The sequence below is a fragment of the Neocloeon triangulifer genome, unplaced genomic scaffold (assembly GCF_031216515.1).
Source record: "Neocloeon triangulifer isolate White Clay Creek 2 clone unplaced genomic scaffold, ASM3121651v1 ptg000011l, whole genome shotgun sequence".
Taxonomy (NCBI): domain Eukaryota; kingdom Metazoa; phylum Arthropoda; class Insecta; order Ephemeroptera; family Baetidae; genus Neocloeon; species Neocloeon triangulifer.
The window spans coordinates 1,714,990-1,729,838 of NW_026775553.1; the positions used below are offsets into that span (position 1 = coordinate 1,714,990).

General features: G+C 37.2%; 1 long non-coding RNA gene across 3 annotated transcripts; it reads right to left on the minus strand.

The window, feature by feature from the left end:
- Window positions 1–524: 524 nt before the first annotated feature.
- On the minus strand, window positions 525–14,709 carry LOC132195898 (uncharacterized). Of its 3 annotated transcripts, none has more exons than XR_009441710.1 (15): window positions 14,384–14,709; window positions 5,396–5,653; window positions 5,098–5,337; window positions 3,322–5,029; window positions 3,012–3,267; window positions 2,650–2,950; window positions 2,382–2,599; window positions 2,127–2,327; window positions 1,927–2,078; window positions 1,658–1,867; window positions 1,460–1,597; window positions 1,311–1,406; window positions 982–1,251; window positions 785–929; window positions 525–730 (listed from the first exon to the last, which is right to left on the minus strand). It is a non-coding gene; the product is annotated as an uncharacterized LOC132195898 (long non-coding RNA). The 3 variants fall into 3 exon arrangements; XR_009441709.1 differs by adding an exon at window positions 13,282–13,549 and having other exon boundaries at window positions 2,382–2,950; XR_009441708.1 differs by having other exon boundaries at window positions 2,382–2,950.
- Window positions 14,710–14,849: the final 140 nt, after the last annotated feature.

Consider the following 14,849-nt stretch of genomic DNA (forward strand, 5'->3'; position numbering starts at 1 on the left):
AAAAATCTTTATATCTTTTAAGCCTTTATACAATTAAAATTCATGAATGAGGTGCTTAAAATTTAATACATATTTTTGATAATTTTATTATAATTGACTTCCTTCAAGTTTGGACTCATTAATATTTGAACGAAAAAAAAAATAGAAACAAGGAGCAAAAAATGTGAAAAATAGCAAAAATAGTAAAGTGGTTTTTTCAGTGTATTTAGTCTGTTCGGGATTTTTAAACGGTCGCCAAAAAATATGAAAATTTTTCTTTCCAAAAGGCAAAGTTCAAACAGGAGGGAGGGTGTAAAAAAACTTTCGGATAAAGTAGCTAGAAATGATTAGAACGGTCTGTTTAGGATATTTAAATAGTGTGCCCCGGGCCCATAAAGGACCCTCGATCAGTCCAAGTTTGAATGATTTTTTTTTTAATTTCCATTATGAAAATGATTGCGAGAGGAGCAAGAACATTTCAATTTTTTTTTTTTATAAATTTCCTTCTGAATTATGGGAATTATGGCCTTCGACTTGCCCGTGTCAACTCTTGTGCCTATCAAGTTTGGCTGTCAGGGTCTTCTTCCTCTGGTTGGCCAATTCGGCCTCCATCTCGGCTTTCCTCTGGGCCATTTTGGAGAGCTGCTGGTTCCTGGCTTGGGACTTGCTCTCCTCGGCCTCCATCAACTCCTACAACTCTTGTTTTCTGTTGTTACGTTACACTCACAGTACTTCAATTCTCATGCAAGGCCTGCAGCATTTTTTGTTGTTGCAAAAAAATTTGTCATGAAAAAAAGAATCAAACCTTGCATTCAGCAGCCGCAGGTGAATCATCTACCTCACAATCTCGTTCTTCTCTTTGTCCGTCTCGGCATTTCTCTCAGCCAGGTGCTCCTTCTCCTGCTGCACCTTCTCAATTTGCTCTTGCATTTAATATTCATTTCATCTCTCTGATAAAAGCGAATTAAAACCAAGTTTCAGAATAACCCAAATTGTACAAACCAGAGTTTGCATGTTGTCTGTCAGTGGTGTTGATGGGAGGCAAATTCTCCACCTGCCGAATGGCAGACTCGAGACGTTCGGCAGTCGAATCCAAGTTCTTACGACGAGACTCAAGGGCAGACAGTCTTTCCCTCACACTCCTGTACTCGATCCTCCTCACACTGCCTGTGTAAGCTCTCTCCACAACCCCTTTCTCTTGGTTATGGCATGGGCCAGGCGCTGTTCGTACAGAGCCAAATTGGCCTCACGATTCTTCAAGAGGTACAGCACCTAATTTTGGAAGATAAAACTTTAGAATATGGTTTAAGAGGTGAACTAAAATTTCATACATCAGTTTCCTTGCCAGAGACCTTGAAGTTGGGATAAGGGTACACTAGTTCAGCATCTTTGGTCACAACCATAATGCACTTTCTAGGAACTCTCTCCTGCAATAATTAATAAAATGTAATCTTAAGAAAATAAGTAACATATATCATACGTTTGACCTCTTTGCATCACATTGATAGCATGCTTGGGTATTTTTCATACAGCATAATGTTTTCAACTCGTTTTTGATCCAGCTGGTAATTGAACAGACGAGCATCGGAAATGTCCAGAATGTCCAACACACCATTCCCTTTGGAATAAAAATTATATCTAATATACGAGTAAGTTTAAGTGCATAAATTAAAATTACCTCGGGAATCTCGGCTCTATTTCTTGAGATGTCAAAACGCTTGTCGAAAAATTTGCTAACCACGCAGGGGACAGAGTTTAATCCCAAGACTCGACGTGCCATCTTGTTCATCTCCTTCTGGTCGTTATACTTGTCACAGAAAAACACCTGCATCTTGGCTCTCAGCAGGTTCTCCACAGCCAAATTCCAGGAACAGTCTTACAGTTTCAGCTGCAGAGTATGAAAAATTATGTTTTGCACAAAAATTATGAAATTGAAAATGCACTGACATGCATTCCGATAGGCTTTTGTGCTTGAAAAGGCCTCTTTCCACAGCCTTGTCCACTTCCCTAAGCAAAATCAGGCATTCTGTTGCCGTAGGCGGGAGGAATGATCGAGACACTGTCTCTCCTCACTCTGTCAAAGTTCTGCTCAGCTTGTCCTGAAATTTATATTGTAATTTGAGTTTATTAGATTTTCGTTAATTCACTTTTTGCTCATTCAAAGCAGATTGGTGGTGCTCCTTATTGGTTGCAGCAAGTTGCAAGATCTCGAAAGCGCTGTCTGCCCTCTCATCCACACTTTGACCAAGAGAGGTCGCAACTCATTTTTAACCTCGGACAGCTGGACTTTATTCCTTTCCATCTCCTCCTGCTCCTTGGCCCTCTTCCTCAACTCCTCGTCAGCAGAACTGCATGAAATTGAAAATTCTATAAATTGCATCCAAGATTTTAAATCAAATTACAGATTGGCAATTTTGCTGATTTCTGACTGCAGAACTTTCTTTTCTTGATTCAGAGACTGCAGCTGTTTTTCCAGCGAGTTCTTGGAGCGACGCATCTCATCCGGCTTGGACTGAATCTCAACAACGTGCTGCTCTGCTGCATTTGGTCCTTCTCGTCTTTCTTTGAGGTGTACAACATTCGTGCATTAGAGCGCAGTCCACATTTTTGTAAAAGAAATCTAAATTTAATAAAAACAAAACAGCTGCACAGGAATATATTAAAGCAAACTTGATCTCCTCTCTCTTGTAGCAATCCATCTTTTTGGCCACTTTTTCCATCTTGGTCTGGTGCGTCTTTGAGTCTTCGTCTTGCGCCTCCAATTTGGCCAGCAAGAAGCGCTCCTTCTCCTCTTCCTCAACCCCCGAGGCCCAAGCCAACTCAAGCTGCAACTGGTCCATTCGGGTGGAGGGCCTGTATTATTGGGCCTTCAGCAGCTGCTTTTGCTTCGTTTTCCAATATCTTTCAGCTGCTCCTCAAGCTGTCGAAGGAAACCGATCATTTGGTCTCGTTTTTCTCCCAAAGAAGCCAGCTTTAAAAACAAAAAATCCATATATACACAACAATCTGCTGCACTTTCAAAAATTTCTTACGTTATCTCTCAAAAGAGCAAGGCGAGTCTTGATGGCTGTAATCCCAGTGCCTTGCTCGATCAGGTTGTACATGTCATGTGGCTATAGGCTTGTTGTTGTTCAGGAATGTCTTCATATAGTTCTCCTGAGTGAGCAGGGCAAAAGAGATTGGGAGGCTGATGTTCAGCGCCTGCAAGATTTCGTTGAGCTCAGCCCGCCCGCAAGTGCCCACACCACCTGTCGCCGATCCAACAGTCAACCGACCTGGATCCCTTCACTGAAAATATTGAAATAAAATTTTCAAACTAAAATTTCTAAAAATGAGACCCACCTGCAATGGTTCTATTCAGGACGATTTCGTGTCCGTACTTCTCGACCCTTGTTAGCGTTTGGGCCTCTGTTTTTTAGAGTGATTTTGATGCCCACCTGTTCTGCGCAGCCAAGCCGCGCGAATGCGGCCAACGAGCGGCCAGGGGCTGTCGGACGCCTTGGTGCCCAACCCCAACACCACCATAAGGGCGGAGGACATGATGGCCGACTTGCCACTGCCGTTCTTGCCCTCCACCAGGTTCACCTTGGGCCTTGGGGTTGAACTCAAGCACAAGGAGGTGTGGCCGTGGCACAAGATTTTTTTAGAGAAGATCAGAAAAACAAAGTTAAGCAATATTTAGAATTTAAAACGATTAACAAAATCATCGGCAAGTAGCTAAATTTAGTTATCAGAACTGTGATGAAATTTCCCTTTAACATATGTAAAAAAACCTTGTTTAATTTTTCTAAAATGAGAAAATGGAAATATTACATTTCTTTAAATTATCCGCTTCTGTGATCCTAGAATAATCCAATCCATCCGAAGAAACAAAGTATTGGCTGGATTTTCATCTTAACTTTGATGCAATACCAGGCCGCAGAGGAAAAGGACGAGAGGGTTGTGTCGAAAAAGTCTGATCATATCAATCACAAATATCACAATGACACTGAATACATAAAAATTTGATTTAAATTCTTACTAAATTAAAAATTAACGCTGTGATTTCTAATTTTCATAGAGTTTCTGGACATATATAAAGAGAAATTTTGAGGTATTTTTATTGAACTTAAAAGTGAAACCGAATTTGGTCAAGTCGCCAGATCACTTTCTTCATCTTCGGTGCTAAGTTGGAGAAAAGAAATTCGAGTTGATTCAAGTACATTCGAAGAAGCTGGACACCAAAAAGCCCATCATCCTGGCTGGGAGATTGGTTTTGCCAAACCCAGGGAGGAGCGAGGGTTTCGCCAACACCTTCCGCCACCTGAACCATGGCAAGACCTGCACGGTGAACGCCCGAGAAAACAACTTTGGCCGCAGACATGATTACAATTCGATTTGCTAGAGTAAGCTGATCAGAAAAAAATGAAACTCGACATGCACATTTTAATTAACTTTTTCCTCCTGAGCAGTTTTTCCTCAGGAATTTCTATGCTATGATAACATTTACTACTTTAAGTAATTACAAAACTGTATTTGTTTAAACTTTTTACTTTACCTTTTTTCACTTTTAAATCGCTTTATGTTTTGCATAATTAATTACTATTTTTTTTTTAATTTTACTGAAAAGCAGAAATTGCTTAAATCTCAATTTGGAAGATTGCAGGAATGAATTGGCATTTCTCATGATAAAAATAAGTGTTTTTTTCCTTTTTATATTTAAAGTCTAAAAGCAAAATTGATTCTTATAGTGTGAACAACTAAATTAACCATTCAAGGTGTGTTGAAAATAGAAGCAAGTAAGACTTAGGAAGATCAGATAACTCGGCTACAAAAACAGTAAAAATGCCATTATGCTTAATTAACCATTCAGCTTAACTATTAATTGTGCATCAAAAGTAAACAATAAGTCAACTTATTCAGAGGCGTCGAACATCCATGAGACAAAAGACTGGAAGAAGCCCTTGCGCTTCTTGGGGTGGCCCTGCTCCTGAGCTGCGTCGGCTTGCTCACGGCTTACTGTGCTCCTTCCGCTGCGCCCTATCCACAAGAATGGCGAAGTCGTCTTTCTCTTTAAGCAAACGAAAATAAATTTTAGTAATGAGATAAAACACAGATTGTAAAAACAGCAATACTCACCGACGCAACCAAAGTAATCCAGTTTGTTGGCAAGGCAGAAAATGACCAAGCTACCCAGACTAGCCTTCTTCGGGTCGGCCTTGATCTGGGTGGCATCTGCCTGGCTAAGGCTGTCATACTGGAGACTACGATCTGCTCCATGCCCTTCGCCAGTTGTCTCAGGTTGTGGCATTTCCCTCACGAGCTTGCCCTCGACGTTTTGCAGCTGCTCAAAGAGAAGTTTGGCCAGGCTCAATTTAGCTGTAGAAAAAAAATTCATGAGACTCAGTTTGAATTGATGAAATGGGGTTTTCCTTACAGCCATGCAAGTCATACTGAATTTTATTCCTGACTGCCAGGTCGACTTGACAGCCAAACGGCAAATTCATCTGGATGAAGACGGGGCCCTCTTTGGCGCCCAGAAGCGAAGCCTCACGGAGAACAGCTTTGCCATCGAATGGGAAGTTATGGGAAGGATTCAAACTTCTAAACTTTTTGGAGTCTTAAAAACGCGAGAATTAACCGTTAAATAAGTTTGAAAGGCCTCAACGATTCAAAAAATAAGACCAAAGACGATCTGCAACAATGAAAAATACACTATGTATATAAATTCTCAAATTGATAATACTACAATGTCGAAATTAACTGTGGCACGGCAAGCGCCCTGATTTAAAAAAAATATATCAAAAGAAATAAATAATTATGTGCAAGTGAAGAGGTATAGGGCTTTTCCTCGTCGAAACGTTGTTTTGATTGAAAATGTTTTTGAAAAGAAAACAACGAACGCGGTTCAGGGTTCAGGCGGCCAAAAAAGGTTTCAAAGCGCGTAATTGGGAGAATTTAAGGTTATGAAAATTGCCTATTTATTTGAGATGATGAAGAAAAATCACTCGTAGACGGATCGAGCAGCTATCAGAGAAAATTTCTTCGTTAAACATGGCGTAAAAACAAGCATTCGAATTGAAACTGGGTAGCAAGCAGCCATGATTGTTGTTTATTATTTTAGATCTGCCCCCTTCTGATATTTCAAATTTTGGCGGGAAGCCTGCATGGCGCGTAGAGTGCGGAGTGCGTATGGATTAAAGAGTAATCGTCAATACGGACTGCAGCAGAAGGCAGAATTATTTTGGTTAACCTTGTCCACTAGAAAAATATTTGATTATTTTATTATGATTAACTTCCTTCAAGTTTGGACTCATGAATATTTTAAAAATAAAAAAGAAGCAAGAAGCAAAAAATGAGAAAAATAAAAAAAGTGGTTTTTCACATAATGTATATATATTAAAAAAAATTAATCAAGGCTAATGCAGCATAAATTAGATGTGGAAAAAATTGCAAGCTAACGATTTGTGAAAACACAACCTCAACAATCCTGGTAATTTAAAAAAAAAAAAAAAAAACAGATTTCCGGGTAGTCCTTAAACAAAGGCAGTTGCTATTTTTGTTAACAAATTAAACGATTATTAACTATTAATCCTCTCAGAGGGGAAATCAACCAAAGTTAAAGAGACGATAATTTTAAGAAAATAGACCAGGCCGCCAGATTTGCGGGTAGTCCTTGAACAAAGGCAGTTGCTTTTGTTTTTTACAAATTAAACGATTATTAACATTTAATCCTTTCAGAGAGGAAATCAACCAAAGTTAAAGGGTCGATAATTTTATGAAAATAGACCAGGCCGCCAGATTTGCGGATAGTCCTTGAACAAAGGCAGTTGCTATTTTTGTTAACAAATAAAACGATTATAAATATTCGATCCTCTCTGGGAAAACTAAAAACAATCAAAACAGACGATCATTTATATATAAAAAAAAAACAATAACAGGCCAGATTTGCGGATAGTCCATCAAACAAGGAGGTCGCTATAGCTTTTTTTTCAAATATATAACGTATGTTATATAGCTTTCAATCTAGCTCTGATTAAAAATAAACCTAATTAGTTGAAATAAGCAAACAATATATTAATAAGTTTGCTAAAATACAGTGGCTGGAAAAACGAAGCTGGAGACCCAGTTACTCTCAGGCATAGGCTTTGTTGTACAGCAGAGCAGAGAGACAGTTTTAATCTCCGCTGCGGCAACCTTTGACACTTCATTGATACACTGGCTGACACAGTGTGCATCTCGCAACCACCATATATATGTATATTTTTGTTCCAACAATGGCTGAAATGTGGCTTGCCTGTAAAAGCGCCTTATTTTTTTGGTCCAAAATACAAGTTTTCTTTTCACGGAATTTAACCTGCACTGTATAAAAAGCGGCGCCGCTAAACAAGTTCAAACAATTATTGCCAGCATTTCGAAAAGTTAAGGGAGATTTTTGCACGTGTGTTCAAAAGTTCATTTAGCGCGCAAATTTATGACCGTATAATGAGTAAAAATGTTGCCGAGCGAGTCAGGGGCTGGTTGTGTGATAATATTTATGGCTTTAAATTATAAATTATCCCATAAATTTAGCGGTGGCGGCGGCACCGACGCTCGCAACTGCACAAAATTTCACATTTTCTCTCTCCATATCAGCTTTACCGCGCGGGTCGTTTGGAAGTTTGTTTGCTTTGATCGCCCCAATAGCTTCGTCTTGGTGGTCATCGTGCAGCAAATTCTTTGACCTGTAAAGGACATCAAATTCCTTTCAAAAGTTTGTCACACCGGTGGTTTGAAATTCCTGAAAATACCGTCAACTTTGAAGAGTTTTGATAGCACAACTTTAGTGTCTTTATTTATTGATCTCATAAATTTTACTACAAAAAGGAATAACAACTATGGCATAGAAAATAGTTTACAAATTCGGGATAATGAATTGGAATCTTGAAAATTGTGGGGACTTTATCAGAGAGTTCTATATATAAAATTAAAAAAAAATATAAATATGTTCAAAACTTTTAATGTTTGGATTTTCGTGAGGATAAAAATATTTCAAATATTTTCCTTTTTATTTGTACTAACCAATTTTAAGTTTCAACTGAAATCCTCCATTCTTTTCAAAAAAAAAAAAAAAAAATTAATTGATATTGTCTTAGTTTTATGAATATTTAATTATTTCTTAAAATTTGCCATTTTGACAAATTCTTACAGAAATCTTCTCCTTTTTTCTCTTATGAAAAATTTGATCTACCTTCTTTTTTCAATTCATCCCTAATTTTCTCAGTTTCACTCAAATTTGAGTTTGAACAATTCGCTGGCAGGTCTGCCGAGCATAATTCGTGTTTAAACTTAATTATTGAATGGAAATGTAAGCGATCGAGTCGGTGCGCTATTTTTTTGTGCACAGGGCGGCGACCGAGGACTCGGGATTCTGCGGTTGAAATTTAAATTAGTGGCATGTCAGCGGTGGCGGTCGTCGGTCTCATGCTCGAGCAGTGACGCGGGATCTTGCGATGACAGCGAGAGAGCGAACGGCGGCGCCGACGACACCCGCCGGCAACGCCATGCCAAACACATCTGTACACCGAAAATAAATAAATTTCCAATTCCAACCACGGCTTGCTCAAAATTTTATTCCCAAAGAACACGCGAACGTGGGAATGCAGAGCAGCAGAAAAGCGCCAAATCCCTTTTGAGATTTGGCGCATAGTCGCAGCAACTGCATCACCGGGGCTTTGGTCTGCCTGTCAATCCAAATCAGATTGTTTGAATTTGCTTAATTGAAAATTGGAATAATTCGAGTTTTCTTAAATCATCCTGTTTCTGAATTTTCATAAACAATCTATTTTGTTATTCACAATTTAGATAGTAATTTAAATATTCTAATTTGCATTTTAATTATTAACTTTATGAAATGCTAATAACTTACAATTTAAAATATTGGCAGGCTTAGGTTTTTTAATTAATCCTTTTTAAGTAAAGATCGAAAACAGGAATGAGCAACTCTTTAAATCTTTTTGTGCGGAAACTGATAGAAATTCTGGAAAAAATTAGATTAACGACGCTGGGAGGTCAATTTGCATATATGCGCTTGTTGCCGAGTGAAGTTCATAACATCAACATGGTCTATGGATTCGCTTTAATTCCCGGCTGGCTGCCGAGGAGCTAGACTAGCTCCGTTTGAAATAATGAAGCTTCGGAAACTCGCCGAGGGGCTCAACTTTAATCAAAAATAGCAGCAAAAAGCGGAGCGGCTTTAATATTCAGGTCCATTTGCCGGCGCATTAATTACATAACAAGGCCGACTCTCTATTAACAGAGCGCGCGCATCTTCTTTAATTAAGTCGTCAGAAAATGCCGAAGGAGCGACGAAAAATTCACCTGCATTAATTGAATTTGAATTCCCGCAGGGGCCGAGATATTTCATTCTTAGTGCTAAATTATGCGGCCCACCTTATTACTCACACCCTGCGCTAACTCCAGCGCAGAGTTTCTTCTTCGCGTATGTGATGAGCCCGAGCTGCAAGATTAAATTCAAACATTATCGCTCCGCACACACGCCCTGAGATGCATTATTTCATCGGGTCTCTCTTTTAATATCATCACACGAGAATGCGAAATGAGCAGAACATGCTGCCGGGACGTATGGCGAGAGATGCACTGCATGCTTGAGAGATTGTAAATTTCTTGGAATTGCGGCACCACTGCCATTTTATCAGTTTATAATTTTACATCCTTCCAATAATTTTCATATATCAAGTACTTACTTTATTTCATTAAATACAAAAATCCATATTTAATTTGATTTTATTGATTGCAAATATATATGTATAAATAACCTTGGTAAAACTTTTTAATTTATTCATTGAAAACTTGCTTTTACAATTACTTTTCTTGAAAGATGCAACATATTCTGGACTATCTATTTCGTTTCGATCGTGATATAATTGTGAAATTTTATTAATATAATACTGCACTACTACGGTTGCGTAAATAATTTTCATCGCTATTTTTTGATCAACAAAGGTGATTTGGAAAACTTATATTTGTTAACAATATTATATTTATGTAAATTTAAATGTTAGAATTAAATGTTAAAATGCTTTTAAATTCAAATAATAAGTAATTTTTTAGTTAAAATATTTATATAAATAATTTAATATAAATGCCATAATTAATTTAAAGCATAAAAAACTTAATATTTTTTATTTAATAAAGTATAAATTTAATTGCTATTAATATTTATTAATGTGTATCAAAGAGGCAATTGCTGCCCATATGGAGATCCATCGATCAAAATATTAGTAATTATATTTAATAATCATTCTCACTGAGAGGGAAAATTACGTATCTTTACTATTACGATACAAAATATAAATTTCGAGAAATTATATACCAAATTTAAACATTATTAGTTCTAACTACAACAATCAATTAAAAGGTTTTGGCTGAAGGCTTGCATTTATTTAGACTGCCCGATGCTTTCAAATGCCGCTTTTTTAAAGTTTTTTTTTTTATCTTAATCCTAGTATAACTGCATCTCTCTTTTTTAGACTTTATTTTCGTCTTTTCTTTTAGCCTGGCACTTCAGATTTTTTCAGTTCTTTTAATCGGTCCAATTACATTCAATTTTTATATAAATTTTGTGCAGATAAAATTCATTAATTCGCCTGAATATTGCTGCAATAGTTTATTTTTCAGTTGATACATATTTATTTGGTTGAGAATGGTTTTAACTGCATTTTTTAAATCGTAGGGCTTAAATTTTTATTACATTTTATTTTACAAAAACTTTAATGCTCCTTTGCTGATTATTTTTTGTATTTAATCAGGAATAAGATTTGCAATTTAAAAACTAAGGTATCTTATTTCCTGAAAAAAAACTTGCTTAAATTTTTTCCACACAAAACTCAAAAGAGACTCTCTCCTTTTAAAGATGTTGAGTTCCTGCTCGTCTTTTTATTGCTGTGAAGTTTGAGTGATTTAAAACACAGGTTGTAAAAAAAACACAAATTTACAAAATACGCAGTTCGAACGTTTCCAACAAATACCAGCCGAGACATCTAGGGGTGGCTTTTGCCACACCACTCTCACCCTCTTCGCCCTGCTGGCCTCTATGGTGAAAATCTGGAAACGCTTTTCCGGAAAATTTTATATTTTCATATATACATTATGCGCCTACTAGATGAAAAAAATTTTGTTTATTAATGTTAATTGTTGGCGCTACAGGATTATTTTTAAATCATTGCAAGAATTGAAATATTTATTTACTTTTTCGCAACAATCAAATTCACATTTCGGTAATTCTTGTCAAAATTTACTTGAAAAACTTTTCTTTCTTCAGTTTTGATCAAAATTCAATGGCCCGAGCTGCCCGGTTTGAAAATTACACGGCCCTGCCTCAGCAACTGCTCATCACGAATCTTGAGATTGTGAGCGGCGCCAGGAAATTGAAATCGCCGGAGCAGGAAAATGCTTCGGCGCCGGCGACAGAAGAGGAGAACCAACCTGAGATCGAGACAAAGAGCAGTTTGAATTGTTAAATTTAAACGACCTTTAAAATTTATTCCTTTTTTTGCAGCTGAAAAATGCGGTATAAAAAAGAGCGGAAACGAAATCCACCGTGGTCTGACTGAGATGGACGTTTATTCGCCGATCAGCTTTTCTCTGAGGAAGGAGCTGCTGTGGCGGTGCATGGACGTGACCGCGCTGCCCACCAAGGACGAGCCAAAGAAAGCCCAAACAAGGCAAGATTTCTCGGCAGCCGAAAAAGCCATCCACGGACTGATAGCGCCGCGTGGCATCGGAAAGATAAACAATCGGTAATTAAAACAACAACATAATTAATAATATGACACCTAAATTTTGAGGTTTATATTTGGAAACAATCAGATGAGGTTTTTGATATTAGTTTGACACTGAATTAGCTGTTCAAAGGAATTAATTTTAAATATAATTAATTAAAACGTTTTAATTTTCGTAATTCAAACTTAGCAGTTTGTTTTAATATGATTAAAAAAAACGGATAAAAATAATTATGAAATTCATTCTGCTTAATAAGTTTTATTTATTTATTTTTTTTTAATTGTAAAATTTCACTTCAGGCTAGATTTTGATTGAAACCTTTTCATAAAAATGAGTTCTAATTGATGCTGATTTTTGAACAAAGGTTTGATGATCGTGGGCTCGGCCTTGCAACGAGGAGGAACCCGTTTGGCTACGAGCCCAAGGACATGAGCTACCGGCGGCGCTGGTCGGCCCTGCTGGACGGGCCGCCGCACGTGGACAACGGGTGGATGGGCAACACGGCGGCGCCCTCGTACAGCACCCACCACCGCGACTCCTTCCAGCTCGAGTTGTGCCCGCGCAACAAGCCCGTCCGCTCGGCCGCCGTCGTCCGACTCGGCTACGGACACTCGGACGCCCTGGTCAGACACTTGACCTCGACCTACGTAGACCACTTCAGGCACCCCGACAGTTACACCAAATCGTAAAAATTGCTGGCAGAAAGTAAAAATTTGAAATTTCAGAAGCATAAAACAAAGGATTTGTTTATATTTTTTATCATAAACGCAAATCAATTTATAAAAACAAAAAGCTTATTGAATCCTATCCAGAAGACGAGTTCGTTGATTTGAATCATAAATATAAAACGACTTAATTGCAAACTGAGCGTGGAAATGACCAGATCAGGAAATGAATAAGGTAAACAAAGACATCTAAGTAATGATTTCTTTAAATTGAAGCGAAAATTTTTTTAAATATCAGCTAGAAAACTTAATTCAATTTGAAACTATTTCTAATAAATTTAAAAGTTCTGGGAAATAACTAACACCTATTTTCAAAAAAAGTATTATATTATTGGGAGTGGAAACATGTCTGTTGCACAAAACTCTTACAAATTTTATTATTTACTGAAAACACTCTTGATGCATTACACACATCGATGTAAATTAGGACTTTATAGTTACTTGACTTTATAAAAAAAAAATATATCCACCAGAAAATATAAATCTCTTAATCCACGCACTCTCCACATATATTTTCCCGGTACTTCAGCAAGTCATCATTTAGTAAAACATAGGGTGACTTGAACGCCTACAAATGAAAGTTAGGCAACCTTTTCCACTGGCCAGCTTTTTTACTATGGAAATGTTTGATGCATTTGAAAAAATAAACAGCAAAAGTTTATAATTAAATTTGACTTGCACATATTAATTTAAATTAAATACAAATATTCAATAAATTAATTAAGAATCCTGTCAATTTTAAAAGTATATCTAATAATTGTACTCGACAACGAAAATATTTTGTGTGTCAAAACAACTACTTCTGTAACTCAACTGGTGAGCCTTGGTGTGGAACGCCGGCGTGACCGTCTAAAAAGTGATGGCAGTCATGTGGAGGGTGTAGTTAGAAGGTGAGGCGCCACCGCCTCAGTTTCGCCCACCACGTCCGCCTCCGGAGGCTCGTTGGGGGCGCGAACCCCGGCGTTCTTTGGCACAAAGCCTCCGCTCTCTGGGAATCTCGCTCGGGGACCACAGCACCGGCGATTGATCGCCAAGCCGCAGCCAAGGCCTCATGACTTACCTTCTTAGTCTCACAAGTCCATCTTGATTCGCGAGCACGTTGTGCGCATAGGTTGGTATAAAAAAAAAATACTTACAGATACAGAGGGTAAAATTTAAGAAAATTAGCAAAATGCGCGCGTTTTATTGATTAAAATCGTTTTTCTAAAGAAAATTGAATGTCATGTTGAAAAAAAATTGTATTCAACCCAATTTTATATATTTCAAACGCCTCATAACTTTTAAGATTTCTCAGTCACATTAAATCCTCCAATTCTGTTATTTATGATGCAAATATGAAAATTTTCATTTCTAATTTTGCCTCAATCAGTTTATGAGAAAGAAAAAAGATGCGCGTTTTGGCGCATCATCAAGTTCCTTTTACACATTGTCTATAGATTAGCAATTGAAGGCGCCATCAGAAATTGTGAACTTAATTTGGCAATTGTATATCCTTGTCCGTCTCACGTGCTTATTTGCTTATGGCTTATATTTTTCACCACAACATTAGCTATCAATCAACTGTATTTTATTAATAGGGATCATATAATTATAATTTCCATTTTGGTTTGATAGACCAACAAGGTTTTTTGCAAGTATTTTCATACAGAACTTAAGAGTGCCAATAAAGACGGAAAAATTATTTGTACTCGATAATAATAACTTCTGATATTTGTATTAAACATTTTAACCTAAAATAAAAATGAAAAAAAAAAATAATAAAATGAAAGTCTACATTTAATATTAAACTAAAAATCCTCAAATAGATGAAAAGTAACGCATATTTATAAAAGAATTGCATTCTTGGTTTGATTGGAATTTTTTTACGAAACATAAATTTTTATAACAATGTTAAAATTATATGATAAATGAAATACCTCTGAGCGGCAATCAATTCTTGGATTCGCAGACAACGCATTGATCAAAAAGCTCGATTTGCTGATCGTGGTCAACGGCAAGGCTCGCTTCAGACTGCTAATTGTGTCCAAAGATTTTGACATTTCAGTCAGCCCTCGTCTCTCTTTCAAACTGGAACAAAAAGTAAAAAGCACAACACAGATGTTCTTTGGGGAGGAGGATTTTTTCAATCACAATTTTTTCAATTTATAAAAAGAAAAGCCAAATTGAAAGCCCGTTACTGACCGAGCAGTGGTCAGTGCTGGGCCTCCAATTTAAGTAGAAGAAAAAATAAAATCAAAGAGAGATAAAAAAAATTAGAAAAACAAATAGTGCTCACCTTCGAAGAATGGCCGGGTCAGGGTTATTGCTGTTCTGAGAGCCTGAAACAAATTCAAGTGAGAAGATGGAATTAGAGAAGGAAAATAACATAAGTTTCAGAGCTTA